This window comes from Pinus tabuliformis, chromosome 2_2 (assembly GCF_031772625.1).
Source record: "Pinus tabuliformis cultivar Carrire ecotype Pingquan chromosome 2_2, CPIR1, whole genome shotgun sequence".
Classification (NCBI taxonomy): Eukaryota; Viridiplantae; Streptophyta; class Pinopsida; order Pinales; family Pinaceae; genus Pinus; species Pinus tabuliformis.
Window position 1 is genome coordinate 74,379,979 of NC_142300.1, and position 26,423 is coordinate 74,406,401.

Sequence of the window (26,423 nt, forward strand, 5' to 3'; positions counted from 1 at the left end):
TATATAGGAATGAGTAATGATAACAATGAGACTACATGATGAGTGTTGATGCAAACATGGACGGTCTCAAATATTATGGGAGGATGTCACGCATCCTTGAGTCTTGAAACCCTCACATATCGTCAGCTCATGTGTCTACTCTAACCATGTCAAATTTCTACGCATACAAGATAATTTGAATAAATTTCAACATTGGCTCGATTTACTTCTCACCATGCAACGTCGATGACCGACATTAGTGATGGGCATGTTGGAAGACGTTCCATGACATTTCAAGAGAGTTTTGACAAAGATCCCATAGATGGGAATGATGAAAATGAGACTGAAAAATCAATGTTGATGGAAATGTGGATGATCTCAAATATTTTTTGGGTACATCAAGCATTCTTTAGTCTTGAAACCCTCGCACATTATCAAGGCATGTGTCTAGTCTCTAACCATGTCAAATTTCGACGCATACAAGAATAGTTTGAATAAATTTCAATGTTAGCCATAGGTGGATGACATTGGTGATGGGTGTGTTGGAAGATGTTCCATGACATTTCAAGATAGTTTTGATAAAGCCCTAAATCCCCTAATGCCTAAGCCTACATTGACCTTTGAATCCTTAAGCCCTAATCCCTAAATTAAGTATCCTTAATCCATCAACCCTAGTTAATTGCTAATCCCTTAACACAAAATCCCTAAATCCCCTAACCCCTAAGCCATAGACCCTTAAACACTTAAGCCTTAATCCATAAACCCATGTGCCCTAAGCGCTTAAAAATTAATCCCTTAAGTTGTAATCCCTAAGCCATTAACCATTAAACTACCTAACCCATAAGCACTAAATCCCTTATCTCTTGACCCTTAATCCCTTGAACCCTAACTCCAAATCCATTAACCCTTAATCCATGTACCCTAAGTCCCATAATCCTCAAAGCCCCTATCCACTTAACCCACAACACCTCAATTAATTAACTATTTAGGCACATCTGGCTCTAAATCTGGAGTTCAAAAGGGAGAAACCAAGGCAGACATTTAGGCACTACACAAGGAGATAAATCTTGCACAATTTATGGCGTAAATTTCTGGCACAATTCCTGGTGCTATTTATATCATAATTCTGGGGAAATTTTTGGTGTTAATTTATTGTGCAATTCGTGGTGTTATTTCTGGTGCAATTTTTGGTGTTATTAATACCTAATTTAGCGCCTAAATGTTTTCACTGATACAAAAATAATGCCAACAATAGCAGCATCTCAATAAACAGTGTCGACTTTTCAAAAAAGTGGAGAAAAATATAGTAAAACAATCCTTCGAAGAAAAAAGGAAGTAAAAATGGAGCTAGTCATAGGGATTTGTTGTAGTGATTACAATGGATCATGGCATGTTTCTTGCGTTTGATCCATGGGCTAGTCCACATTAATTAATTTGTTTAATTTCTTTTCTCTAACCTCATTTTCATTTGAAATCACATAATACTCATCCTCATCTGCTTGCAGGTGATGGAGAATATAGTAAAACTGACTACACAATCCTACAGGTTCCATCAGCTAATAATTTGAAGCCAAGTATGAGTAAGGAGGAATTTTTGGAGGCACTCTGCAATGTGGTATTTGAAGTGGCATCGTGGTTGCAGAAATTATTGGTGACAGTGATGTTAGGGCCTTATAAATACAGTGATCAAGGTATGATTATCTAGTCATTTATCCCAATGGGATGTTGTAAATTATTTTTCATTTTAAGTTGTTTAGCTGTTAAAAATAAAAATAAGAAAAACTGAAAAAGAAAAATAGAAACTTTGAAAACATTGAAAAAGAAAAATAGAGAAAAAATGAAGAGAGGAATAAAATAAGTATTTAAAGAAAAATGAATGAAATATAATCCTCAAAAGGGCGCGCTAGCCAGAATTTCGCCTAAGTTGTGTTGTTTATTATCATTAAATCTTGATTAAAATAGCAAAAGTATGGTTTAGATGGTGAATAAAAGTCGACATGACATTTTTTCATTTTCTAATAAAGAACTAGCTCTTTTGGACGAATAAGATCATCCCCGCTAAAATCAATGGCAGGGAACAATGTTCAGGCCCCCCCGACCTCCCTAAGGTTAATGAGGAGGGGGCTCCGAAAATTGGTCTGTTTGAAACCACTATCGACCACATGGAGTCCCCATAGGCATTTGAAGGGCCTCTCCTCCTTTACCGCTTACCATCCAATCCCCCCCCCCCGAAAACTGTCTCTCGCTTCCACTTGCCCCCACTCTCACTGGATCCTACTCCACTCATAGCACGCCACTCCAGCAATTTCGTCAATGTCACCTCGCCTCCCCCCCCCCCCCCCACGTCACATTACCATTGGCCAAATTTCCTGCCAACAGTAATATTGATGTTGGTCATTAACTCCCACCAACATTTAAACCATTAATTGTGACGCTCCAAAAATGGTAATTTAACCGTTAATTTTCTTTCCCTTGTCGCTTTCAAAACCCTGCATTTCCCAACATTTCTCCCTTTTCCATTTCATTGTATCAGTGCAGGTTCACACCCAGAGATTGTTCGAGTGCACCAGTGCCCTCTGCAATCGCAATCCTCTTCTATTATCAATCAAGTACAAATCAGTTAATTTCCTTTGAGGCTCTTTACAATCTGAAATGACATCACATAAGGGAAAAGTGAAATTGGTCGTCGAGAGTCTTGTATTACCCTCTATTCCCAATTTAAATGAACTGCCTTTGGTTGACACACAGTATAAGATAATAGAAACTCAGTGTGAATTTGATTTATATAAGCTTCAAAATTGGGTGAATCAATTTTTTTTAGATAATAGTGATTATTTAAGTATCTGGGAATCATTTTTACCTCAGTTTACCTTTCCCAGACTTATATTTTACCAGAGTTCGTTACATGTCATCATCTTAGGTACCTCCCCAGCCAGAAAGCGGTAATTGCTCAAAACAATGAAATCCTATTCTCAATTACCCCAGAAACTATCTGTCTAGCACTTCAAATTAATTCCCAAACTTCTTTACACCCATTTTCCACTTATGCACTCATGGAAATATACCAAAAGCTTACCTTTCCCCAGTGACCCCATATTTTTTAATGTTTTATGCCTGAGAATTCTAAATTTCCTAGGAATAATCCCCCATACTCTGCTTTTATTTTCCTTGAAATGTCAAGGCAAGTTATTTCCATGGTTACTTTCCTATTAGGTTGTCCCACTAACCAATGGGCGGATGTAGTGTTAGGGTTTTTGTCATTATTTTCAATTGGTTAAAAGCCATCAATCATTTTTAATTACAGTCAATACCTAGTAGATGTTGTTCATAAGCAATTTCTGAAATTTAAAGTTGAAGGTGCATTCAAACACTAGTCAATCCTAGTATATATAATGTTGTTCTATCAAGCAGATAGTTTCAAGATCCAGTTACAGAAGGTGGATGAACAAGGAAGTACACTATCTGTCATTCACTAGATTTCCTTGGTGAGAAAGAATTCAGAGGATTATTCATTCAACAATTTTATGGATCGGTTTTTACATACATCCTTGTGTCTTCTTAGTAGCAATATTATACCAAGAATTTCACCAGAGATCAAAAAGGTTTTGCATCTTACAGAACAAGCTAAGGTTAGAGATTAGTATCTTTACCAGAATTATACAGAGATTCGAATATATGGGTGTGAACTTCCTCCCTATAGATTACCAATATTTGTACCAGTAAGGATTTTTTCTTTGGAATACATTAGACATATGTCAAATATGGATAAACTACATTTTGTATCAAGTAAAAAGAAGGCACAATTTAAATTGAAGGCACATGTTGGGCCTTATATTATAACTACCAGAGCAACATTAAAGGAAGTGGATGAAATACTAAAAAAAATGAAATTTAAGCGAAGCTTCACATGGTCTTATGATCCATTAGGTATAATTTCAAGACTAAGAGTCAAGTAGAATACCACACCATATGCACATACACCTAGACCAGAGATAGAGTAGTATGCCAATCAGGAGCAGTTGTTACACAATTTTTTGTCACACCTCCTGCACTTCCATGTGACATACCCCGAAGTGCCCGAAACATGACCATTATGCAGTGTACTCATTCATGTATACAACTCAAATCCCTCCTAAAGACTTTGATTGGAAAATGCCTTGAGCTTCCCCTAAAGGAAATAGCTCTAAAACCCTAATTTAAGGATCATCGCTCTTATGAGACTTAAAACCGCGATGATTGCACATTGCATTATACTCGACCCGTGATGACATCTCTATGCTTACTTGTATACCTATTATGATCCCAAAAAGGAAATTTCCCAAAGATGATGAGAAGCTTTGTGATCTAGAAGCTTCCAGAGCGACGAGCTGGAGGTTGTTTAGCGTAGATGATGTCGAATTCTCCCAACTTTGCCTCCTGGTCTTATCCCTATGAGCTACCTCCTCGAGATAATGGCCTAATCCTATATTTGGAGAGATCCTAAATCCCTTTCCCAGCCTATATATTCATCCTCTCACATTCCCAAATGGTTGGTTGTTGGTTGGTCAGGTTAGAGGCTTGTGGGTCTATGTCTATTTGCACCCTTATGCTAAGATTGTGCATAGAGGCTATTCATTTGACTTGGAGAAGGAGTGCTTGGATATTTCTTGGCTTGGACTTGGATTACCACTCAAGGAGAGCCTATCAACATCAAGGCTTTGGTTGTAAGCTTCCCTTTATTTTCTAATAATATACAACTGTTGGTTCATCTTCCCAAAATGTATATGTTCATGTATCATTTAATTTGACATTCCTTGATCAGTTAAGTAGGTTGATATTGGATTTGATATTTGTTTTGGCATGCCTTGTTGTGTCTTGATACTTGCACAAGTGCATAAAAACTGAGAGAATCTGAGGAACAAGCCCATGACACAAACGGTTTAGATTCCTCAACAAAGGAAATCGAAATAGCATCAGAACGAGGTACGCCATCTCCTTCGTTCTTCTTTTCAATTGTAACCTAGGAATATGTCTAGTTGATTGTCACTTCAATTGATAAATGCACTCATTGGGCTAGAGGGATTATCTCTGTCCACAGAGAGGATTAACCATGTCAACAAAATGGCAACTCTGCTGGGGATTTGGAGCATAGTTCCTTATCTTTGTGTCAAGCTCCTTTAAAAATGAAACAAGGGATTTGGAGCAGAGTTCCTTGTCTTGTGTCAAGCTCCTTAAAAAATGAAACAAGGGATATGGAGCAGAGTTCCTTGTCTTGTGTCAAGCTCCTTAAAAAATGAAACAAGGGATCTGGAGCAGAGTTCCTTGTCTTGTGTCAAGCTCGTTAAAAAATGAAACAAGGACCATGAGGATAGTTCTTTTACTATGTCAACCTCGTTAAAAAATGAAATAGGTTCTCATGAGGGAAGTTCTTTTACTGTGTCAACATTGTTAAAAAATGAAATAGGTCTCCGTGATCAGAGTTCCTTTACTTGTGTCAAGCTCATTAAAAAATGAAACAAATCCCCTTCCAATTCGAGCGTTTGATTAGATCTCGTAAAATCCCAGTCGAGTCTTTCACTTGATCTCGTAAGTGAACCTTCATTCCATCCACTTGTTAGTAACTAGTAGTCTACTTAGGTGAATGAGATGAAGCTTGGGGGGCATGTACCTCAAATTGAAACATTATGCTGGGGGAATGCAAATTTATCTCAAGCATAGTTTGTTTCTGTTTCAAGCTTGTGTAAAAATGAAACCAAATCCAAGCACAATTTGTTTCTGTTTCAATCTTGTGAAAAAATGAAACCATCTTCAAGTATACTCAAGTATAGTTTCCAATGTTTCAATCTTGTGTAAAAATGAAACCATTCCCGCTTTACATCTCGTGATTGTCGTTTTTATAAGCCGATTTTTTCCAAATGAACCTTGATTTTTTCGTTCCATCGTCACCATCTCTTTGGCTGATCATATGCTTTCACTTGGTTGTTTTACCCTTGCCTGGGGAACATTTGCGATGAGTGATCTTATTAGCCAGCCTCTTGACTATTACATGTTTTGAGCAGTTCTATCATTTCCGGAACTAGTTGTTATCCTTTTATACCACTCGTTCCTCCAGGTGGAGTCCCCTTTCAACTCTTTTCAGACTTGAGACAATTACTTGGAGAGTTCTTGGCTTGGACTTGGATTACCACTCAAGGAGAGCTTATCAACATCAAGGCTTTGGTTGTAATAATTCCTTTATTTTCTAATAATGTACAACTATTGGTTCATCTTCCCAAAATGCATATGTTCATGTATCATTTAGATTGACATTCCTTGATCAGTTAAGTAGGTTGATATTGGATTTGATATTTGTTTTGGCATGCCTTGTTGTGTCTTGATCACTTGTACAGGTGCATAAACACTGAGAGAAGTTGAGGAACAAGCCCATGACACAAACGGTTCAGAGTCCTCAACAAAGGAAATCAGAATAGCATCAGAACGAGATAGGCCATCTCCTTCATTCTTCTTTTCAATTGTAACTTAGGAAGATGTCTAGTTGATTGTCACTCCAGTTGCTATACCGACTCATTGGGCTAGAGGGATTTTATCTATCCACGGAGAGGATTAACCTTGTCAATAGCAGTGGACAGAGAACACAAAATAGGAGGCTGAAGAGAAAATTGTCAGTCAAACATCTCTACAAACTCCTATTCCAAAGGATAAAGAAATTAGAAGACCAAGGGAAAGTATGTTCCCTACATATTAAGGATCTCAAGCTACATACTTTCGTGTTTTCAAGAGGAGAAAGAAATATCCAAAGACCAATACTAATACTGACACTAAAAGTGATGCTCAGATAATAAATATTCAAGGGGAATCCTCAAAAGCAAAGGGCTCATAGGAGCAAGCCATAGTGGTTTTGAAAGGAATTCCCACTACTTCATTTCCATATGTTTAGGAGAGAATAGAGTCACCTATGTCTTCTACATCTCAGATTGCAACACAACAGAACATTTTTTCTAGATAGAGGGAGATCAAGAAGAAGAATGAAGCATTGAAGGCTACAACATATTCAGAGTTTTGGAAGAAAATTGCTACTACTCAAGACAGGTTGTTGTCTGCAGTTGATATAGAGACGGGACAATTCTAATTGTCCTTTTTGGAACCTACAGTTCCAATCCCTAAAAGTGCAGAAGACTACAAAGCCTCAATGTTTTCTTTTGACACCAAAACGTTTCATGCAATTCATCAAATTGATTTGCATAAACAGGCAGGTGAAATGATCTATTCAACACTAACAAGTTCATCCATGGCTGCCTCAAATTTGCAGGCCTCTTTAAATAATATGCATTGACAGCTAAAGATAGAGCGAATGTCATCTTTGTCCAAAAACATTAGAACCAAAGCTTTAGAAGATTTAGTGATTAAACTAGGATATGAACCTAGTAACATCAAAGAAGTTGAGGAGATGATTAAAAATAAAGATGAAGATATTCAAGCTCTAAGGAAAAAACTCAAGCTTCCAACCACAGAACACCCTCAGGCTAAAGAAATAATTAATCTGAAGATAGAAAAGGAAAAATTGTTCAAATTAATAGTTGAACAGAACATTCAAATTCAGAAAATGGAAACGGACATGGAAGCACTGTTAAAAGAAAATGAATAATTAGCAGCTATAGTTACATGAGTACAACAGGAAGTACAACAAACAATAGAACCATTCACTGCATATTTTTCTGAAAAGCTAGTGAGAGCTTTGGAGAATTATCATTAACAAACAGGGAGAACGAGAAGTTAATGGAAGCACTAAAAAAGATGTAGGAAAAAAAATCAAAGATGATAATGCATATCTAGCATAGGTGCAAAGAAACTTCAAACGAACTCAGCAGATTGAAAAATATGAGGATCAGTCTTTAATAGCTCAAATGTTGGTAGAGGTCAAGTGAAGCATATGGCATAATATAAATGCAAATATTACAAAGTTATGGTCATCAATTCAGATCATATTTGAGCGGGAGAAACTAGTGCAGAACATCAGGACAACAGTTCAACAAACAAAGATTGAGATTGAACACAGGCTAGCAGAAGCACACAGAATTATTAAAATGCTAAGTTCCAAAACTAAGGAGGAGCTTGAAGAACTCCAAATTCAAGGCAGAACATGCATAGTCATGGAAGTGAAGAGATTCCTAACAAAGAAGAACCTCATGATACAGATGGAGTGTTACACAAAAATATCGTCACCATGATTATTTGCAGTCAGTATGGGTCCATCATCACTTGTACTGTCCTCCTAAGCAAGTCTCAGACCTCAGCTCTTCAATTCAAGCTTTGAAAAAGAGAAAAAGACATTGAAAATCAACAAAGCTCTGGTTCCGCACTTTCTCTCACTATTGCCTGCGGTCCCGCACCCCCTGTTTACAAAAACTGCAGACCTGCCCGCTCTGTCCCTAAAGGAGTGGGTGCGGACCCCTGTGAAAGTCAAAAAGGCACAAGTTTATTCTAAAAAAATCACTTTGGGTTAATTCTAGATGATTCTAGAAGGAATTTTGACGTGGATTGGTCGCTCTTAGGTGGTTCATGCATCCCAAAAGAGAAGGAGCTAATCCCTTGATGAGAGGAGCTATCCCTTTGAAGGAGGGCTTTATCCCTTTGAAGGAGGACCTAGTAACTTCCCTCCATTGCACTATAAATTAAGGCATTGGGCTGGTTGCTAAGGAGGTTAGAAGCTGAAAAATTTTTAGGGTAAATGTTGGTGGAATTGAGACTTCCTAGTTAAGCTTGAGAGGAGAGATCACATACCTTTTTGGCTTCATTGGGAAGAGAGTGAAACTTGTCAAAGTAGAGGAGACTTCTTGTTGGACCCTGGGAGGAGCTTGTACAGCGTCAAGGCACAGGTTGTAAAGTTCTTCTTTGATTTGAATTAATACAATCAGATTCATTTTTCTCAAAAAATTGTCTTATGTCATTTGTTTCATGAATTCCTTGATCTTCATGTTAAATATGTTTTATGATATTGGCTTTTCAGGTGCTATTTAATTTGTTTTCTTGTTTTTGTTTGCAGATTCGCAACGAGGGAGCTCATTTGGATCGAAGGAGCGAGGCTTCCACAAACTTGCATTAGACCCAAGGTAGGCCTAAATCACTTGTTTGCCTTTGTTTATAAATGCATATTTAGAGAAAGATAGTTTTTGATTGGCTTGCTTGTCACTAGGTCTCTTTAGATTCTAGGAAGGTCTATCTTGTCCGCAAGATCGACTCATTCCGTGTGACAAAATGGCGACTCCACTGGGGACTTGATTTTTTCCTTGTTTTTACTTTGACCTGAGAAACTGTGTTTTTGTTTCTGTTTTTGGCTTGTTGTGTGTGGAATTGGGTAGACTTAGTAGATCCAGGGTTATTTTTTGTTTTTCATAACTTTGGAAGAGGACCGCACCCTAGGCTTTTAACATAGTGTGGACCTATCCGCACTTTTGCTTTTAGCACATAGCGGTACCGCACCTGTGTTAACTGTGGGCCTACGGACCCTGTCAAAATCTTGGAAAACCTAAGATTTTCTCTGTTAGTCAGCTTAGTTTTGTTTAGATGTTATTATCCCCTGCCCAGACCTGCATATAACCTGTCAGAAGCTTTCCTTGAGTTAATTTCATTGGTGTTAGGGTTTTAGGTGAAATTCTTAGAAGTTTTGCTTGTTGGGTTTGGTTTTCAGTTTGTTCTTATAGTAGCTCTGAGCTTAGAAGCTGTAGAAGCCTCAGATCACCTTGGTTTTTACCAGCCTTCTTATGAGTCGGACCATTTGCAAAATCTACCTTTGTTGAGGAATCCACCTTGTGTTTTCTCTTTACGAAACTTTGAAAAGCTTGTGTTAAAATTTTGGATTTTCATTTTTAAAAAAGAAAACAAAAATTGGCTGTTTTTTGACTGGTTTGTGATTTTGCATAAATTGGTCCTTAGTTTACATCTAGCTAAGTAAAACATCCTTGAAAAAGGCATCTTGTAAGCTTTGACTTCAAATAGGTTTTTATAGTTCATAGATCTCAAAGTTAGTCATTTCCATAGTTTTGAGTGTTTTATAAAAAATAAAAAATAAAAATCTCTTTTGGAAAAAGTTTGTTTTTGTAGTGGTTGAGTGTTTTGAAAGAAAAGGGAAATTTTTGTGAAAATAACTAGTCTCATTTTGAGTGCATTGGAAAGGACAAAAAGCTCTTCCTTTAATTTGTTTGTTAAGAAAGATTTGTGTTTATAATTATTTGCATTCTCAAACTCTTTCCTAGCTAGAAGTTCATTGAAGGGAAAAGATTGTTTAATCATCTTAAGTGCATTTTTTAGTGATTTTGAGTCGAGTCTTCATACCACGAGTTTCATCTCCGCACCTCTTGACTTAAATAAAAACCAATAAAAATAACGCTTAAAGTAAAATTCATCTAGTAATATTTTTATTTCTAGGGCTCTGATACACCAACATAGCTTAGGCTAGTGTCTTGGAGTAGGGAGTAATTAACTCTCCAAGACAGTAAAACAAACAAGTAGCTGTATCTTGCGGTAGGAGAGAAATCCAATTGTTGCATTTATGCTCTGGGAAAGCTCCTCTTAAAGGAGAAGCACGAGATCGTGTCCGAACCAGTGTGGGAATCAATCCTTCCTCATTGGGAACGACGCCAGATATTCACGTATTAAAAACGGTAAACCTTGGATTAACCATTGTCGAGGAGCCTGGGGTCACTTGTTGGTAAACCTTGGATTATGTCAAGGAGCCTTCAAGGGGATTGAGCTTGTTACTCTGCCCTTGCGTGCGTATCAGATCGTAGACTGTTCCCCCAGGTATATTTGTTTCAATTGGTAACCTTAGTGACCATATTCTTTACGATTCTTCCTAAGGTGACAGTGGTGGGAAGATCCCACTGTACCTGGAGAAAACGTCGGCTAGACTCACTTGGATTTTCTGGGGGGTTCCTTCACTCGAGACGGTTTAGTGGAGGAACTTGTGCCAGTCTATTCATTAAGCAGGTTGTCGGGGTAACTGTTCCAACCGCCATTTCTGTATTGAACTCTGCGACGTTGGGCTTCATCACCAACTAGTGTTTTCAGTACGGAAAGTTACTGTTTGCGTGTGTTTGATCTCCTAGATTCTTTAGGCGTGTGATTCAAATTTGTTTGGTTCTTTAGAGGCTTTAGGTGGTTTTCATTGAGATTTTACTTTGTTTGTGTGTGAAGTAGTTAAAAAAATTTTAATCATGGCTGAATTACCGAGGAAGTCCCGTAGACTTCGGGGCCAACCTCCTGAGTTTTCACCGAGCCAGCCTGAAGGGTTAAGAGCCCTCGTAACTCCTAAAGACAGTAGAGTTGGGTCACCTGAAGAAGGAGAGCCTTCTTTGGTGGTACATCCTGATTTTCAAGCTTTAGTAGCAAATTATAATCCACAATCAGTGTTTGTTTCTGAAGTTACTGGTAGCTTTTCATCTACTAGTGATATAGGTGAGGAACCTGAAATATCCGAACCTGAAAGTGAATTTGCTGCTACTCCAACATCAGGGTTTGCTTCTCCAGCTTCTAGTGGTCCTGGTTCACCCAGGGTAGAAAGAATAATTACCCAAAATCTTCCTTCTGGACTTATAGCTATCGAATAACTTGCTACTCCGGAAGAAGAAGTAGGCAACCCTATCCCTGAAAATCAACCTGCTATTGAGCTAAGGGAGCGTGAATCAATTTTTTAGAGGCCACCTAGGAGCAGTGCTTGGTATCTTTCTTTAACTAATTTTTTGGAAAACCCAGGGTTAAGTTTTTCACCACCTCGTGTTACTTATCACCCAACACCTAGAGGTTACTATCCTCCGTTAAATATGTCAAGACAGTCGTCCATGTTTACTCAATTGCCAGAATCCTTTTTGTACGGAGGTCCTTCTGTTCCCTCTGGGTATCAGTCACTTTCTGGTACTTTTTTGGGAGCATCTCCTCAACCCATTGAACAAGGGTTATTAACTAGAAGCAATGGTACTAAGCCGTTGAGTGTAGAAGATATTCTCATGATGTCAGGTACTATTCCTAATCCTCAACCTCAAGGTGGCCAGTTACCGCCGGGGGGGCAGCCTCAAAATCCTCAATTATCGCCTGGGGGGCAACCTCAAGGTACCCAATTTGCGCCTGGGGGGCAACCTCAAGGATAGTACATACCTACGGGACAGTACGTTCCTCAAGGTCAACCCCAGACTCAATATGTACCCCAAGGTCAACCCCAGTATCAATTTATACCTTAAGGTCAACCCCAGTATCAGTACGTGCCTCAAGGGTATCAACCTCAAGGTCAGTACTCGAATCAAGGTTTCCAACCACCCTCCGGTCAATCATATGTTCAAGGAACGGGAAATGTACCTTTGAATTATCAACCCTACCCTCAACCCGGTTATGGTCCTCAATATTCTCAACCTGTTATGGGTCCGTACCCCGGAATGAATTTAGTGTGGGATCCATTGCAAACTCAACAGGTTTTGCAACCGAATGTACAGTTTTCATCTCAAACTGGACAACCCTTAGTTTCTGGTACACCCCAGCAACCTGTCCAGTCTACTATTTAAACTTCTGTACCTTCGGTAGTTTCTCAGCCTGGGCCTAGTATGCCTCGTACTCCGCCTCAAATGGCTGCTGCAACTGCCGCAACATCTGTTCAATCTACCCCACTTACTTCTGGAGTATCGACAGCTCCGGTTTTTACTGTTTCTGTATCTACTCCTCAGACATCTTTACCTCCGTCTGAATCTACGATTCAAACTTCGGTTCAGATGCCTGTAGGACAACCTGGTTCAGGTACGGTTGTCACAAGTCAACCACAATTTACTTATCAACCATACCAGGGACAGTATCAATTCAGTCCTGTTATGCAGCAGCCAGCCTATCAGTATCAACCGTACCCTGGGTACACATATCAACAACCTCAACAACCCTAGTACGGTCCGGTTAATCCTGGTTTTCCGGGAGGATACAATATCCCAAATGCAATCCCTATTCCTAGTTATCCTGGATATCCTCCTCCTGGGGCTGGTCTTATGACCCAGATTTTTAGGGACCCTAATCGTCAGTTACCGTTTATCACAACTTTGGACTTGCCTGACTTGTCGCGCCTAACGAACTATCCCATTAATTATCTTATGTTTTGGCCGCCAATGCCGAATAAGTTGCCTAGTGATATTCCTAAGTTTGAAGGCAAATCAGGAGAGGACCCGTCGAACCATGTGATGACTTATCACCTCTGGTGTGCGTCTAACTCCATTTCAGATGATTCAATCCGTCTAAGGATTTTCCAGCGCACTCTAATTGGTCTCACGGCCAAGTGGTACATTGAGTTACCGCGAGGCACTTTTTATAACTTTAGTCAGTTAGCCACCTCGTTTTTAACTCATTTTCAGTTTCCAGTCAGATATGACAATGGCACAGAATTACTAACTTCATTAAAACAATCGACGTCCAATTACATTTCAGATCACATTCATGAATGGAGACGTCGACGGCGTTTAGTGAAGGTTTTTATTCCAGATCAGATCTTGGCTGAATGGTTTTTAAAATCTTTGTTGCCAAAGATCACTGAAGATGTAGCTAAGGCCGGAGTCGTTACTGAGGAGCAAGTAATTGCTCAAGCACAGTACCTTGACTTGGTTTATACTCAGTCAGGTACGTTACACAAGAAAATCCCTGATCTTCCTAAGCAAAATCAAATCGCTGCAGCTCCTTCAGGGTCTCATGCCGCTGATGGTATGATTGGCACGGTTAACACTAAAAGTAAGAAGAAGTCTTCCAAGAATTCTTCTCCTATCATAACCTTGCCAGATTCCTTGACAGGAGATTCTTCCGCGGATATTCACATTGTAGAGTCATCTACAGCCAAATCAAAATCTGGTGGTAAGAAGAAAGGGAAGAAGAAAAATAAAACGGACAAGAATTCAAAAGAGAAACCTGAAAAATCAGAATCCAACGATGAAAAATGCAAACCTTGTTATCCTTGTCTCATTTGTGATGAAGAACATTTTACAAGAGACTGCCCTCATCGTGCAGAGGTTGCGAAGATGTCAAAGGTTCCCAAACGCCTGTTGTTTTGAAGGATCCTTTTCCAAGTCAAGACAGTAAGATGATAGGTTCTTCCTCGAGTGCCAATGAAGAACCCATATTGATGATGTCCCATGTTAGGATTGCGACTCGATCACATGATTATGGTAGTAAAAGTCCTGTTGATGGTAAAGAAGCAGAATCTTCTCATTCTAACCCATCAACCTCACCTCCCGGTTCTGATCCACTACAGATCGAGAAACCTAATCCAGACTTGGTAATCAAACCGCCCGCCAAGGGTATACTTCAAAAGTCAGCTTTCAATCCACATGCGAGAGCGGCTCAGAAATATAACATTGTTGAGGATTTAGCTGTTTCACCCTCAGCAATGTCGGCTTTGGAAGTGTTGCAATCATGTCCAACACAGCGTAAATTACTTTTGTCAGCTATAGGAGTTGTTGACGTTCAGGACTCGAACCTAATAATTTTCGATCTAGAAAATAGTACCTGCGCTTACCTCATCAAATGGCTTTCCAGATTCCAGTGATAGTCAAAAACAGGCCTATTCATAGGACTGTGATTGATGAGGGAGCCTCAACGTGTATTATGTCGATACAGTGTTGATGATCGCTTGGTTCTCCTTCACTAAATCAATGCCCGACGATTCTAAAGGCCTTTGATGGCCGTGGGTTTCATCCTTTTGGCATTCTACAAGATCTACCTATAGGGGTTGAAGGAAAAACCGTTAATCTAGATGTGGAGGTGGTTGATGCCCCTCTAGATTACAGCCTTCTCTTGGGTTGTAGTTGGTCTTACTCTATGACAATTGTCGTTTCATCGGTCTTTCGGGTTATAAAGTTTCCTCATAATGGAAAGATCGTAACAATAGACCAGCTGGCTTATTTTTCATCCGACCCAACCTCTTCTGAAAGTATTCAGCATGTCGGAAAAATGACTATCTCGTATAAGGATGTTGGAGTAGGACTAGTTAAAGATGTCGGTTTACTGGGAACTTTTCCTTTTCCTCCGATCAACGCATCGTCTTCATTTGCAACCATTCATATGATTTCGTCAGACACAATTGTTTATGATGATCCTTGGATCGTTCCTTCTGAATCTGAGAACAGACTCATTTGGTGATGTTATGCCTTTGAGTCCATAAGAAATTGCGTATGAGGCCGTGCAATCGTTTACCGACCCATATTCAACCAAAAATGACTTAATGAATGTGGTCCGTGAGGAATCACTTTTCACATCAAGCTCGGATACAACAACGTTTTCCGAACTTGTTCACTCTGATGAGCAAATTCGTGAAATCCTATGTGTAGATGATTTACCATGGGAAGATCTCCATCACAGATCTTCGTTCTTACCCGAGAATGATTGTTTTGAAAATGATTTTTCATCAATTTTTACAACTGAATATGTCAAGGAACCTCAGAATCCAATGAAAAATTCTGATTCGGAGTTAAATTTGCGAAACATCTCTCGAACTATTCCTATTGACATTTCGGTTAAGCCTGGAATTGTTGAGAACATTCATATAGGTGCCTCGTGTACAGAAGATGAAATTCAAATATATAAGGCCCTATTTCAAGAATTCTGCGACGTGTTTGCCTAGTCCTATGAGGAAATGCCAGGAATTGACCCCGCAATTGTTGTTCATGAAATCAAGACTTACCCGGATGCTAAACCCGTCTGGCAACGTTTGCGTCAGATTCACCCAAGAAAAGTTGTTGTTATTAAAGCAGAAGTTGAAAAATTACTCAAAGCAGGTTTCATTTATTCGATCCCGTTAACGGATTGGGTATCGAATATTGTTCCGGTTAACAAAAACAAGGGACAATAAGAATATTTATCGATTATAGGGACATTAATCGAGCCTGTCCAAAGGACAATTACCCAACTTCCTATATCAATCAAATCATTGATGATTGTTCCGGCAGCGAAATATTCTCCTTCATGGATGGTTTTTCCGGATACAATCAAATCAATATTCTACCTGCCGATCAACCAAAAACGGCTTTCATCTGTCCATGGGGGACATTTTCTTATTGCAAATTACCTTTTGGGCTCAAGAATGCCGGGGAAACTTTTCAAAGGGCCATGTCTTATGCGTTTCATGACATCAAGCACATTGTGCAACCCTATCTCGATGATTTGCCTGCTCATTCATTACATCGAGCTGATCATATCATCCATCTACGAGCAATCTTTATGAGGTATAGGCATTATCGGATTCGGTTGAATCACACAAGTGTGTTTTTTGTATAGAAACGGGTCGATTGTTGGGGTTTGTTGTTTCGAAAGCCGGCATTCACGTCGATCCCTCGAAGGTCGAAGCTATTGTCAAATTGCCTCCTCCTTCGAGTCTTTGCCAACTCCAAAGTTTGCAAGGGAAAGCAAACTTTTTACGACGATTCATTCCTAACTACGCCGAGGTTACAAAGGGTTTTACCCGGTTGTTGAAATAGAATACTCCATTCTATTGGGATGAGACAGCTCAAAAATATTTTGATGCACTAAAACACGCGTTGACCCATGCACCGTTATTGCATCCTCCCAACTACAACCAGGACTACTTCTTGTATCTCGCCGCCTCTCATTCCACCATTGGAATGGTCTTAGTTTAGGAAGATGAATTCGGTACTGAACATGTGATATATTACCTTAGTCGAACTTTAAATCCAACTGAGCTAAAATACTCACATGTGGAGAAATTGGCATTGGCAGTTGTTCAAGTTGTCCAACGTTTTCGTCACTACATTTTACTACGTAAAACTACAGTAATTTATTATTGCAACCCTATGATCTACATTTTGACCAAGCAATTTCTAGGGGGCAAGTACTCTAAATGGATTGTCATCCTGCAGGAGTTCGACTTGGAATTTGAAAAATCTAAGTCTAAGAAATCTTTAGTTTTTGCGGAGTTAATGTGTGACTTCCTGCGTGCTGACACGGAAACTGTGGCGGAGGAGCCCATTGCGGACGAATCCTTGTTTCTCATCAGCACTTTAGATCCATGGTATGGGGATATCATCGTTTATCTCCAGACCCAATCCTTTCGGCCAGAAATTTCAAGGTCAGAACGTCGGAAAATACGATTCTAGTCCCAACAATTCAGGATTATTGGAGATACTCTTTATCGTCGTGGGGTGGACTCTGTTTTTCGACGTTGTTTAACTCACGAGGAAGCTGAAAGGGTTCTAAATGACTGTCACTCTGGAGCGTGTGGCGGTCATATGTCTGGGTATGCCACAACCCAAAAGATATTGTGCGCTGGCTACTTCTGGCCGTCTTTGTTTAAAGATTGTATTAACGCGGTCCGAAAATGCCACAACTGCCAAATTTTTTATCGAAAGATGCGCGCTCCACCTGCTCCTCTCCACCCTATAATTGTCGTTGGTCCTTTTTCTAAATGGGGTATCGATTTTATTACATGTAACCCTCACTCGGCCGGGGGGCATGCATATATCATCCTTGCGGTAGATTATTTTACCAAGTGGGCCGAGGCGATGCCTACATTTGAGGCAGACGGAAAAACAGCTGCAATTTTCGTGTTCAATCATATAATTTCCAGGCTTGGTGTCCCACAAGCGATTATCACTGATCATGGGCATCATTTTCGAAACGTTATGATGACCGAACTTATAGGCCAGCTTGGCTTGCGTCACGATAGTTCAACTCCTTATTATCCACAAGCTAATGGTCTGGTTGAATCCATCAACAAAGTTTTAGTCATCATGATCCGACGAATCATTGGGATTCATCGGTCGAATTGGCATAACATGCTATTTTCAGCGCTTTGGGCGTATCGAACCTCAGTAAAAATTTCAACAGGGTTCACTCCTTTCCAACTAGTTTATGGTCTGGAAGCTGTGTTACCCATTGAATGCGAAATCCCATCATTGCAAATGGCCATCGAGTTACTTCTAGCCACTACCGAAGAGGAAAAACGTTTGTTATACTTGGCTCAATTAGATGAGAATCGACGTGATGCTGCATTGGCGATCGAAACTCACGCAAAACGTATGAAAGCTCAGTATGATCGAAATCTGACCCCTCGAAATTTTTCGAAAGGAGATCTAGTCTTAGTGTACGATCAAGCTAATGATAAATTAGGCGCTGGAAAATTCATTCCTATGTGGCATGGTCCCTATGTTTTCAAGCGAAAGCTAGCAAAAGGGGCCTATGAATTGGTAGACTTTGACGGGGACTCTTTAGGTAAACCCAGAAATGGTCTTTACCTGAAGAGGTATTATGCTTAAAGGATGGGTATGGAGATTTTGTAGTTAGGATAGTTTTCTTTCTAGCTGGTGTGTTTTAGTTTTAAAAGTGTGCTTAGCTTAGAGAGTGTTTTTGGTCATTATTCCTGCTTATCTTGGTTTTACTCTTGATATTGCAGATGTCGATGCCTCTCCAAACATACATTGGTTTCGTTGATGGTGCTTGTCGTAATACATGGAACATTTCTTCCGCAGCTTGGGTTATCTATTCACCCTCTGACGAGTTGGTATCTATGCATGGGGTAAGCCTCGGTCAAACAACGAACAACATTGCCAAGTATAGTGTAGTGATTGAGTTATTATCTGAATCTATTTCATTTGGGATTTAGAGTTTGATAGTGAGATTAGATTCTGAACTCATTGTATTACAACTTAATAGAGTGTATGCCATTAGAAATCCAGTGTTATTGAGATTATTTTTTAGAGTGCGTCTCTTGGAACGTGAATTTGATTATATTGAATATCAGCATATTCCAAGATCTTTAAATACATTAGCAGATGCAATTGCTTCTCGAATGTTAAATAGACATTTGCAATAATCATACATGTAAATTTAAAAACATTCCATAACATGATTTACAAGATAAGCCGGTAATAGTGATATATATGTAGGAGTGTGTCAAAAATACATCGTCCTCGATCATAGGTTGAAAAACACCTTATGATCGACAAAAATGATAAGTACAAAAAGCAAAAATGTCATATGTGCCTACAATAGGCGATCATCCTATCACTGGTGATGATCTCGATAAGAAACCACTGCACGGGCCACTTTGCAAAGGAACCTCCTAAAAGGTCCTGGGACCCAAATCACATAGCGCTAAAGTTGACGAGGAATGTCATCTATGCTGGTCTCTGAAATGTCTCCTGTCAAGTGCTCTAGATGACTTTCCAACTCGGCCAAGGTCTCTGTTGATTCGTCCTGTGGGGCTGGCGCGGCTGCAGCTAGTTGTTTCCTCTCATAAGGCCGGAGAGCGGCTGGTCGCTGTGGACCCACATCTGCATTTGAAACTTTTACTATCAATTTTGGGACGATATAAAAATAAAAAAAATTAAAATAGGAAAATGTTGAAAATGATTTTACCTGAGTCATCCCATTGCTCTCTTGGTGGAAGAATCATGTCTGGATCACCACGAAAATCTAACCCAGCGTAAGGGAAGTCCTGAATAGAAAAAACCTAGTTTTCCAACCACTGGAAATACTCAGGTCTGAATCGAACAACCTCTGTCCCCTCGTCCAGATGACGGGCCATAACTGCAACCCATCGCATCAGTTTGGGCTCTCGAGGAAGCCCAGCTCCAACAGTAAGGTGCTGCAGGATCAACATTGGAACCCTCTCCAGACCAAAGCTCACAACCAAAGCCCCATAACCAAAGGTCTTCAATTGCCCATTCTTGGCTCTGGTCAGTTGACCTTTGACATTGGCCAACACAGCATCGCACCAGTTGAAGATGGTGCCTCGAAAGCAGTCAACTGCCATCTGCATCTGGGATCCGGTGGCAATATGTAATGCGGCACTCCCGCAAAGTCTGGTGACAGTAAATGCAATCACCATGAGTTCAGGACGGGATATGGTTTTAATGTCTATCCCTTTGTCTCTAGCCTGGCTATTGCAGAACTCTAGCCGGAGGCTATCGACAGACTGGCCACTTGGCCTAGTCCCGAATAGAGTCAAGTCTTTGCCTCTCTTAGGCAAACCAGTCAAGAAGTATATGTCTTCCGGCTCGATTTCGAGCTAGTGGCCACCAATGAAGAAGCACTGGTCCTGTATGCTCCACCTGTCTACCAACCACTGTAAGAAATCCACCTGGGCCCTCATGCCAGCTATGGCCCAAAATTTGTACAAGCCACAAGCCTTCAATGCATCAATCGAAGGTTGGTGATTCAACGCGGCAAGATCCACGTCCTCATGCTCCCGTTCACGCCAATCTAGCATGATGTACACTCTACATCCAATAAAAAGACAAATTAGAATGCTAGAAATTAAATTGTTTGGGTCAAATTTGAGAATTTTTGGGTTAAAAACCCTTGCTGCGAGGACCGCACCCTCTCTGTTAGAGACAGTGCATGGATCCACACCTTGCCTACATGGGAGGTACGGACCCCTGACTTTTTCCCCATTGAGAAAAAGTCAGGGTCCGCGGGCTGCCAGTGTTACGCCTGCAGGCCCCCGCGCGCAGGTTTTGAGCCTAAAAACCCTCCAAAAAATGAAATAAAAACCTAAAACAAAAAATGAAACGGTCGAAATTGAAGAGTAGGATGATGTGGATTACCTGGAGAAGACGACGTTCAATTCTGACGGTTGGATTTTCCGCAATCTTCACGGGAAGTTTCTGAACAAAAGCACTATTTTCTCACCCAAATCTCAAACGGTAAAAATGAATTGACGAAAGCCCTTTTTATAAGTTTTTTGAGTAAATGAATTGCAAATTTGTTTATGTTTCACTTTAGAAAGGTAATTTTTGCAGCATTTTTATCCATTTCAAACAAGTATGAGTAATGTTTGCATTTTTTTTCAGGGTAACGGATTATTCAGGCAAAATCTATCATTTTCAGCGAAAAACATTTAGAGTCACCTTTAATCTCTTTTCTGACTCCTAAAACATGAAAAGATCGCCGAGTTTTTCTTTTTAAACTCGTTAAAACAGAACTAAAAAGACAGTCCACTTACAGCTCTTTTCTGACCGTAAAAACATGAAAAGATTGCCGGATTGTTGTCGTTTCAAATTCGATATTGGTTATAAAATGATGTGTCGTTGATTGCTTTTTTACTTTTTTGGATCAGGGGCACTAATTACGAAAAGTACTCCTTGGTCATAAAGATCAAGCAGTTCTCTCAAGTATCATTTTATACTTTTTCGGGCTTGGGAGACACAAATTTACAAAAAAGGTCAACCCTGGAGTCTTCTTAAGTTTTTTCAGACTCTCTAAAATTGAAAAATGTCGAGTTTCTCCTATACTGGACTCGTTAAAATTTCACAGTAAAGGACCCGTTCAATTACAAACAGGAACGAACCACTCCTTCTTAGGGTTCGAATTTAAACTAAGTTGGACTCATCCGAAGGATGAGCTTATAATCAAGCAAATTTTATCCTCCTCAAGCTTGTCAAAAATAAAGAGGTACTTGCCAGAAATAGTGGGGGAAAAGAGAGAAAAATGAGCCTGTTTGTCATACTTTGTAACCACTCTTGAACACCACACTTTTATTCACCTGGGTTGGGAAATCCTTTGCCTAACAGTTGATCAAACCACATTAAAAGTCTTCAGCCGGTTTCTGGGTATTAACTTTGGGTCAATTGTCACCAAACCATCTGTTGTGTCGTTATGTGTTCAAGAGGTCATTTCCAATAAGCCATTCATCTGCAAAATATCTGTCATCCATCTTGACCATCCCTGAGTCAGTCCTTGCAACTAAATTTCTTCAACTTTATCTATGATTTCGTGTTGTGGGCTTGCATGCGACGGATCGCTTTCTATCGACTAAAGCTCATTATCTAAAAAGATGATCTAGAAATCGTCAGTACCTTGGGATCTGCATGCCTCAATGGCAGGTTTCTCGCCTTTGACGCCAGGTTGCATCATTGACCTTCGATCAAAGGATTCCGTGACATGTTCGACATCAACACATTTATTCACATCTCATGGATTGTACTGGGTACTTTGAGAGCCATTGACATCACTGGTGGTTTCTCTCACAATTGTTAACAGTTTACATCATTGACTGGTAATCAAGTGGTTTCTACCATGTTCGACTTCAACACATTCATTCGCATGGATAGAATCGTATTGTTTCGGGAAGTAGAGATGAAGACCCTGGATCTAGTTTCCGCAATCCAAGCTGCGAGGAATTTTGTATTCATTATATGATGGACTATTCATAAATAGATGGCTGCGTCCATACTGTGTCCACATGAGTCTTTACTTGTGATGTATTACAAGATCATTCCTGTATCATAGCAGTAGATAGTTTTCTAAGTCAGTTTTGATCTGAGTATGGCAATGCCTACCTCAGCGATGATATGATCTCATATATATATATATATATATCTTGCATTGAATGTTTTTACAGTTTCCGACCGGGCTCTCCACAAGATGATCCTAGAAATGATAAAGTACTTCACTCTTCCTAAATGATAAATGAAATCCTCATCTACTACAGACTTCGCACTTTAGGGGTCAATTTGTTACACAAAAATATCGTCGCCATGATTATTTGCAGTCAGTATGGGTCCATCATCACTTGTACTGTCCTCCTAAGCAAGTCTCAGACCTCAGCTCTTCAAGTCAAGCTTTGAAAAAGAGAGAAAGACATTGAAAATCAACAAAGCTCTGGTTCCGCACTTTCTCTCACTATTGCCTGCGGTCCCGCACCCCTTGTTTACAAAAACTGCGGACCTGCCCGCTCTGTCCCTAAAGGAGTGGGTGCGGACCCCTTGTGAAAGTCAAAAAGGAACAAGTTTATTCTAAAAAACTCACTTTGGGTTAATTCTAGATGATTCTAGAAGGAATTTTGACATGGATTGGTCGCTCTTAGGTAGTTCATGCATCCCAAAAGAGAAGGAGCTAATCCCTTGATGAGAGGAGCTATCCCTTTGAAGGAGGGCTTTATCCCTTTGAAGGAGGACCTAGTAACTTCCCTCCATTGCACTATAAATTAAGGCATTGGGCTGGTTGCTAAGGAGGTTAGAAGCTGAACATTTTTTAGGGTAAATGCTGGTGGAATTGAGACTTCCTAGTTAAGCTTGAGAGGAGAGATCACATACCTTTTTGGCTTCATTGGGAAGAGAGTGAAACTTGTCAAAGTAGAGGAGACTTCTTGTTGGACCCTGGAAGGGGCTTGTACAGCATCAAGGCACAGGTTGTAAAGTTCTTCTTTGATTTGAATTAATACAATCAGATTCATTTTTCTCAAAAAATTGTCTTATGTCATTTGTTTCATGAATTCCTTGATCTTCATGTTAAATATGTTTTATGATATTGGCTTTTCAGGTGCTATTTAATTTGTTTTCTTGTTTGTGTTTGCAGATTCGCAACGAGGGAGCTCATTTGGATCGAAGGAGCGAGGCTTCTACAAACTTGCATTGGACCGAAGGTAGGCCTAAATCACTTGTTTGCCTTTGTTTATAAATGCATATTTAGAGAAAGATAGTTTTTTATTGGCTTGCTTGTCACTAGGTCTCTTTAGATTCTAGGAAGGTCTATCTTGTCCGCAAGATTGACTTATTCCGTGTGACATGGAGAACAAATGAAAATAATTATAACTTCAAGTGAAAATATTTAACAAAAAAATTACTTTATTGTAGGATAAAGGACTCCCAGCCCTATGAGCTTCTAATGGCAAATTGATTCCATTAGAAAAATATCAAGATCAGTTGTGTAATATAGATGCAGAAACATCAAAGTTCACTTAAGTAAGAGGAACAGTAAGTGGAGAAGCTTTCATGGAAGGACTGTAATATGATCTCTTCGTTCAGTATGAAATCCATCATATATTTCTAAACAAACCAACTTTTCAAACATATACAGAAGTAGATGAGAGATTTCAGGGTATTGTAAATTTATCCATTCCTAGTGAAGGGTGGTGAGATAAATTGTTGGAATTCATTGAATAAGGTTAAATAGAAATTCTACAAATTAAAGAGCAGGAAAATAGAAGAAGTCGAAATGTAGCTACATTCAGCAACAATTCTCCTCAAAGTGTGAATAAAACATCTAAATTAGTCCATATTTCCTATTACTTAGTTCTATTTTTGAAATATATACATCTTCTTGTAGATATTATTTTGTAATTAATTTATTTTGAGGTCCGAATTAGCTCAAAAGAAACTCTATAAGTATTTTGTAAAAAGATTTAGAAAGGGTTGGATTATGCAAAAGAGAAGATATTTCTTTGATTGTAAGCAGTGAACTATATTTTGAAGTAATCAATTTCAGAAATACAGAGGTAGTATTGTTTCAGGATTCTTGTGGCAAATAAATGGTGATTTTTTCCTCTTTGTTAATGTGTTTTTCCTTGTAAGTTTTTACATGGGTGTTCTTTCCTAGTTGTTATAAGAAGATTAAGAGCTGAATTTACTTACAGTACTTTCCTCTGGCTTGTTAAACAATTTTAATATTTTCCTTTTGAGATTAAATATAAAATTCATTTAAGTATGCTTTATATTTAATTGAATCTTACTGCTTATTCACCTTATTCATACCACACATAATTCATGATATCTAAGAGTTTGCCTACCTCGCCCTGTTTCATCTACTCTATTTATTTGTGATTGCTTACTGAAGATTTTTATGACTCCATGCCCAATGGACTTTTCTTTCATTCTACAACCAAAATTTTAAAAAACATACCTTGACCTTTCACACCTAGCGTAAGATCTAAAAAGCAAAATTAAAAATCATACAGAGAGAACCCTCTCTGAAGCTGGAAGGGCTATGTTATGAAACCAGCTCAAGAAAAGATAGAAAAGATAGATCAACGCCTTAGAATTCAGCCTCTTTGAGGGGGCAACCTCCTTTACATTACATAAATGAACAATTCTTGGATGATACAAATGAAAAGACCTCCTTTCTATATATAGGAGTCTAAGGGGTCATAACATAATCAGAGCCGACATAACAATAATAATGTAAGGGCACAATAATAACAATAGTGGGCTTCTATGGGGCACAATAGTAACAATATGGGCACTACATGGGTACATCAATATAATAAGTGGGTTATACTAATAACAATAAGGGGTTACACTAGTAGTATAGGGGCCTAACATGCCCCTCTCCTTCAAAAAGCGTTGTCCTCAATGCTTGAGTAGTTCTTGATGCTTCTGTATAAAATTCTTGTCCTCCCATGTGGAATATTCAGCGGGTAAGTTCTTCCACATGATGAGATACTCTGAAATTGATCAATTTCGTAGCTGTCGGGTTCTTGTTTCTGTGACTGCTCCAGGTTCCAATATGATTTTTCCTTCCTCTTCAATTTCTGGCAATATTGTTTGAATTGGGATCTTTTGCAACTTTTGAATAAGTGGCCATACTTCTTCATCCTTCTTCCATTCATCCCTTGCTTCGTTTATCCAATCTGGTTGGATAATAGAAATAGCACAAAACAATGCTTCCAAATCCTCATCCTTGAAGAGTCTTCCCATTTGGTAAGGTCGCCATTTTTTAAGTGCATGTAGTATTGCCAACATTTCCTTCTCATAAATAGCTTGCTTGAGTTCTTGGATGATAAAATGAAAAGACCTCCTTTCTATATATAGGAGTCTAAGGGGTCATAACATAATCAGAGCCGACATAACAATAATAATGTAAGGGCACAATAATAACAATAGTGGGCTTCTATGGGGCACAATAGTAACAATATGGGCACTACATGGGTACATCAATATAATAAGTGGGCTATACTAATAACAATAAGGGGTTACACTAGTAGTATAGGGGCCTAATAGGCTAGATACTACCTTTAAAAGTGGTTTGTGGTTACCTCTGCAGTTTCCTCTTCGGCCTAAGAAAACTACAAAGTGCTAACAAGTGGCACATATCCAAATATTTACGATGATAAATCGATACAAAAGTTTGTCAAGAAGAAAGATGCAGTAGATAAGGTGAGTAATTTTGCCACAACCAATAATTCTAATATCATTAACAACATATGATGTAACCAGTGAACTTACGTCATCTACAGACTGCAAATTAACTGTGTTTTTTTGTTGGGTGTTTAGGTTTTGTAGATGACATCGAAATCATTGCCCAAGGACCCTCGGGTAACTTTTCCTAGAGAGTACCTTCGTGTTGCATTTGAAATGATAGGCCCAATTGTTGGCTTACCAACATTGGGAGTAGTTGAATAGGTCAATATCATTTAATTAATTTCTATGTTCCTTTGTGGTTGTTGAAGAAGTCAATATCATTTAATTTATATGTTTGTTTTTCGCTATGAATCGATTTTGAATGTGTATACCTAGGGGAATACAAATGGATTGAGTTGTTTCTAAAATTTTAAAATGGTGGAAGCAGATGAGGGTGGAGTGTTGAAGTAGAGTGAATTCAATAAGATGGTACTAGAGATTTTGGGTAATATTATGCTTCACCTTAAGGGAAATCCAATCATTGTTTCTTCCAACGCTATTGTTAAATCTGATAAGTATGATTTCCTTACTCTGTTGTGA

General features: G+C 39.1%; 1 pseudogene; it reads left to right on the forward strand.

Moving 5' to 3' along the window:
* The first annotated feature begins 225 nt into the window (after positions 1-225).
* Positions 226-26,423, forward strand: LOC149191510 (uncharacterized; annotated as a pseudogene).